At 32.9% G+C, this 6,272-nt stretch overlaps 1 long non-coding RNA gene across 1 annotated transcript; it reads right to left on the bottom strand.

The window, feature by feature from the left end:
- Positions 1–1,995: 1,995 nt before the first annotated feature.
- On the bottom strand, positions 1,996–5,830 carry LOC147842280 (uncharacterized). Its single transcript, XR_015498977.1, has 3 exons — positions 4,988–5,830; positions 3,323–4,227; positions 1,996–3,080 (listed from the first exon to the last, which is right to left on the bottom strand). It is a non-coding gene; the product is annotated as an uncharacterized LOC147842280 (long non-coding RNA).
- Between the last annotated feature and the right edge of the window lie 442 nt (positions 5,831–6,272).

Consider the following 6,272-nt stretch of genomic DNA (forward strand, 5'->3'; position numbering starts at 1 on the left):
TTATTATAATTATTATTATTATTAATCTACTATGCATTACTATACAAATAGAGAGAAAAAAAAAAAAAAACATCAAGAACATCCAGCAGCAGTTTTGGAGTGTATGTGTATATAGTTGAAGTCAGAATTATTAGCCCCCCTGAATTATTAGCACCCGTTTATTTTTTTTCCCAATTTCTGTTCAATGCAAAAAAAGTCAGATTTTATGTTTCACGTTTTTACTGCATTTGCTCTATACAATGCTAATTTATTCACAGAATTGTGCAAAATAATAAATACACCCTTATTTACAACAAACATAAACTTCCTTTGAGTAGAGCTGGGCACAACAGAAGACAATATTGCAGTACATATTGGAACTGAACCTACAACACACACAGGTCTGTAAATCATTCATCAAATTGTTCAATTTTTAAGACATTTTCAGGTAAATAAAGATTGCTGGACAGATTTTGACAACTAGTTCACCATTTTTGTATGTAATGACTCAAGTAATGAAATGAGGACTATTAGTTTGATGTAGAATGACTATTCAGCATTTACAAGTTTAGTTCATTTTGACTGACATGACATAAGCAAATGATAATGTTCTAAATAGCAGAGAGTTGTATGAAAGCAATTGATGCATGTCCAAAAGCATTTGCCATGTGTTGGAAGGAATGAAAAACTGCTACTAGGATGTGCAAAAATGACTAATTGTTTTGAGAAATGCATTACCTGTTGTGCAAATGTAAATAGTGTTGTGAGAAATGCACCAAAGTGACTGAGAAAAACTGTAATATCTGAGACATATGAATTTGTGAAGCCCTTGACTATTTTGACTATTTTAATGCACAGTTGAAATGCTGTGTATAACGAAAGAATGAAAAAGAAACAAAGCAACAGACATTGCAAATGCAAGAATGTCTTTGAAAGGCCTGGCACAGTAACATTTATTTATTTTTTATTGAAGATGAAGTAAACTTATAATGTAATGTTTTATAGCTTCAAAAGCATTATTGTTTAGTATCAGCAGGACACTAAATTACATCCATTTTCTGTCTTAGGTAGAGATAATTACTCTGTTTTTGTTATTATGAGCAACTTGAACAAGTACAGCCCCTCATGATTTGAAAAATTCAATATCTGACTCAAACTCAAAAGTACAAAGCATCCAACAAATATTACCTATAAAACATGTATTTTCTTTGTTTTCATCTTAATATTATTTTTCTTTTCTTAATTTTACAATAACACGTATTACAAATATATATATATATATATATATATATATATATATATATATATATATATATATATATATATATACAACTAAATATCTAATATTTTATGCAAAATGCAAGCAAATTAATAATAATACACAAAAATATGTATATTTTATATATATCTTGTCCCATACATGACCTCATTTGCCCTATTTTCGGTGTGACTTCTGCTATCCAGTTTTGGCCAATGCTAACAAATATTAAACATAGAAAACATACAATCTGACGGAAGAGAAGTCATCGTTCGCTACTGTGTCGTTTTTAAAACATTTTACAAGAAACTTTTATTCTAAATCTTGAACCTTATTCTTGAAACAAAAGTGTAAAGCACCAAAAGCGGCCCATATCAAAATTGATTTGATAGTCAAAAAGTGTGCTTATGATGACCAATTCAGAATAGTGCTTAAACTAAAATGCAGTATTTAAATTTTATAATTCAATAGAAAATGAGGCGTATAATTGCAAAAAGGTCCACAGATTGAGAAAAAAGAACCACCCCTTTCACAAGGCTGGCTCTAGGCCTGTCCAGACCCCATCCTCCAAATCTCTGTAGCATTTCAAGCAAACACATTGTGGAATATTTACAATCAAAATATTGTTTAAAACAGAGAAAAAAAAAATCTGTATTTTGAAAGGTTTATGCACAGACCTGTAGTTCAGCAAATCATTGTTGTGTAAAGTGTATCTATTTTTATTTTTATTTGTTTTGATGAAAAAGGTTTCATGTAAATTTCACCTTAAAATCAACTGATCAAATGATACTCAGTTCCATTAAAGTGTGCTAGAATAAGATTTTCAGCTGCATCCTCCACAACCTAACACTCAGAACTGACCCAGCGGATTCCTAATCACACTGTGCAAACAGTGTTCAGACCAGACTTTGCGCCATTACCTGATTGGCATAATGCTTTTAGTTTATACTCCTTTAGTCTACAACACAGACAGCACGTACTGTATTGATAAATGCTGCCATCAGCGGGTGCAATTCATTCCTACTGAATTCCCCCATAAATATCCAAATGCGCTTTGTGTGTAATTAAATTTCATCTCCCTCTAGATTAACAATTTACATATACTCAATCACCTACTTAATCATATCCTACAAGATCAAGTCTGTAATTTTGAAAACAAAGCAGACGCAGTCAAATATTTAATTGCCGAGCTAGAAGTACAGCTGTTTTAGGAGAACACAACATCCTGTGATCAAACCTAAAGCAAAAAATAAAGTTCGGGATGCTAATATCCTCCAAGATATCAAGTGATGTATTTGCATATATTACATTTATTTGCTGACATCACGAGAATAAACAAGTTGCTGAAAGATAGCAGGTGCAGCATGAGAACAGCCAAGTGATTTCCTGCCACCCTAAACACAGCAATCAACACATCTCACTGTGTTCCATTTGCATTCAGACTCTATAATGATGCTCAGTGGAACAAAGGGGATTTTCGACAGGAGTCTGAGAGACATCATCGCTGAAAAAGGCACCGAAACACAAGAAACCAGAGGATTGCTGGGAATCAACACATAATATAGCATCATTAGCCCCTTAGCATGTCATGGACCAGATGCTCATTCATAAAGGCTGAATATTAAATGCGTACTGTTCTCTCTCCATTTTTTCTGCCCTCTGTAAACATTTTGAAGCACTTCAAACCAACAGACAATGTTCCTAAATGCTCAACAAGGACTTCAGCTGTTACAATTTTTCTCCATTGGTTTGACTCATTTCTTGAAACAGAAATTACATTCTCAAAAATATAAGATCCTTTGGCAAAAAAAGTGTTACAGTTTAGCACAACACTATAGCCAGCCTGATCTCACGAGAAAACGTAAGTATTTTACGTTTTGGCAGTTTAGTGGCTAATTCGTACGAATTCAGTCGTAAGGAAATGTACGATTTTAAAAAGGAGGCGTGGCACCTAACTCCACCCCTAAACCCAACCATCATTGGGGGATACGCAAATCGTACTAAAATGTACGAATTAGATTGTACGAATTAGCCACTAAATGAAAAAGTTACGAAGTGCCGTGAGATTGTGTTGCTATAGCTCACTTGCAAAAGCTCATACCTTTCCCAAAACAGTTCACTCATGTGTCAAAACTAAATTTACTTCTTATTTACAGTTTTTCTCAGTCGCTTTGGTGCATTTCTCACAACAATCTTTAAATCTTTATTTTACTGAAAATAAATGTTTCATGAATGATTTACAGACCTGTGTATGTATGTTGGTTCAGTTCCAATATGTTCTGCAATATTGTTTACAGTTATTGTTTACAGTTGTGCACAACTCAACCCAAAGAAAGTTTTTGTTTGTTGTAAATAAGGGTGTATTTATTCTTCTGGACAATGCTGTGAAAAAATTCAAATTGTAAAGAGCAAATGCAGAAAAAATGTGAAACATACATATTCAGTGTCTTGTACTCAGATACACTTACTAAATGCAGTGATGTCTAACTTTACTGTATTTTTAATTGGCTGTGCTAATAGTATATAGTACTATCTTGAGCATTTTCAGGAAGTTTCACCAAAATCAGACTTTTTTGCATTGAAAAAATGTACAGAGTAAACTGACAAACTGAAAACATGACAAAGCCATTTGACTATCTTGTTCATAAACAATGGTGTCAGGACTTTTTATTTTGATAATACTGATGCTTTGATTGATATGAATACTTGCTTTTGAGGTGTAAACTATGCATTTTGAGCATGTGACGCGCTTTTGCAGGTTATCAGCTAGGTTTTGCAGTTTGTACTAATTGCTTTGAGAAATGCATTAACTGTTGTGCAGAAATGCACTGGTGTTGTGAGAAACGCACCAAAGCGACTGAGAAAAACTGTAAATAGTCAATGCCCCCAAAATGCTTTGTCCCTTTAGCATTGTGTAAGCACAGCAAGTCAAAATGTTTAGATGTTTTGTCATTATGGCAAAGGACCACTAAAATATCCCTCATGTCCACCTTACAGTCTTAGCCCAGTCCTTCATTGACAATGGTTACTGTACTGTTTTTGTCTAACAGAATACAATTGTGTATAAAACTGAAGAAAAGAAATAGGATTTTAGGGTAAGAGTCGACTCCAAGGTTTGATGTCACACACTGCACTCTTACACACATACTGCCAAGTAAATGGTAACTCCTTTTTTTATTGTATGATCAACCACACACAAAGTAATTTCCATATATCAGAGCCAAAAGCTATAAAAAAAAATAATAATAAATAAATAAATAAATAAATAAATAGCTGTAATAAATTGTAATCAATTGTTCCAAGGATTCACCTACTGTATGGTTCTCATTCATAAAGGCTGAATATTAAATGTGTACTGTTCTCTCTCCATTTTTCTGCCCTCTGTAAACATTTTAAAGCACTTCACACCAACAGACAATGTTCCTAAATGCTCAACAAGGACTTCAGCTGTTACAATTTTTCTCCATTGGTTTGACTCATTTCTTGAAACAGAAATTACATTCTCAAAAATCTAAGATCCTTTGGCAAAAAAGTGTTACAGTTTAGCACAACACTATAACTCACTTGCAAAAGCTCAAACCTTTCCCAAAACAGTTCACTTATGTGTCAGAACTAAATTTACTTCTTATTTAAGTAGTCAATGCCCCCAAAATGTTTTGTCCCTTTAGCATTGTGTAAGCACAGCAAGTCAAAATGTTTAGATGTTTTGTCATTATGGCAAAGGACCACTAAAATATCCCTCATGTCCACCTTACAGTCTTAGCCCAGTCCTTCATTGACAATGGTTACTGTACTGTTTTTGTCTAACAGAATACAATTGTGTATAAAACTGAAGAAAAGAAATAGGATTTTAGGGTAAGAGTAGACTCCAAGGTTTGATGTCACACACTGCACTCTTACACACATACTGCCAAGTAAATGGTAACTCCTTTTTTATTGTATGATCAACCACACACAAAGTAATTTCCATATATCAGAGCCAAAAGCTATATAAAAAATAAAAAAAATAGCTGTAATAAATTGTAATCAAATGTTCCAAGGATTCACCTATTGTATGGTTTTCATGATTTTGGTTTTGACTAATTTTGGCAATTGAACAGACTATTGTCCATGTAATGACATATACAATGAAATGACGCTGACACATTTTGCAAAGAATAACCATTAGACTGAGAATTGACAATCAGTGTAGATCAACAAGATCTATTCACTAGAAAATTGTGCTAAATGTACGTTATCTGTACTTAATCATTTGCAAAGATATACTTAGACATTTGCAATTTGATGAAATGAATGAGTAATTCAATTCTGTTGTGAACAATTGCCAAGTGGTTTGGAGGTTTGTCCGTGCTGTTTTAAGAATGTAATTTCTGTTTCAAGAAATAAACCAAACCAATTGAGAAAAACTGTAAAATGAAGAAGGCTTGACCTACAAGGCAGAGACTTTAGTGCAAAAATATTCCAGCATTTTTTAATAGCCTTAGTTAATTCTCAAGTACTTGCTTATAGATTTATATCCTTCAACAAAGAGTTCTTAGGCTGTGAAGCAAATCAACCTGTGGTGTGATAAACCACAGCATTTTATTTGAAGCCAAAGATAAATAAAAAAATTGAAACATGTTCAAAATAAAAGCCTCACTGCCTTTACTTAACGTCTTTTATGTGATAAAAGGTGTGCGTTTGCATTCTTGTTGGCTGTTCTTTTGCCTCTTGTAAGTGTGCAAGTACTGATTCCCAGTGAAAAGTGTGCATTTCAAACATGCAGTTGACAAATAAAATGAAATATGGAATGTTTTACACTACATGCACTCAATAATCAATGCTGCTAATCTGTGCTTCTAATAACTGTAGATTAAATACAGTAAGCAGGTTAAATTAAGATTAGAGTGTCAATCAATATACATTATTAACATGTGAGTATATAAACAAAATTGTCATTTAAACATTTAAATAAATGAACAAACCTGCTTGAATTTGCAGAATATTTTCATAAATACAAAGTAGTAATCGTTTTTTTTAGACAAGTAAACTGCTT

Source organism: Danio rerio, chromosome 9, assembly GCF_052040795.2.
Source record: "Danio rerio strain M-AB ecotype USA chromosome 9, GRCz13ab, whole genome shotgun sequence".
Taxonomy (NCBI): domain Eukaryota; kingdom Metazoa; phylum Chordata; class Actinopteri; order Cypriniformes; family Danionidae; genus Danio; species Danio rerio.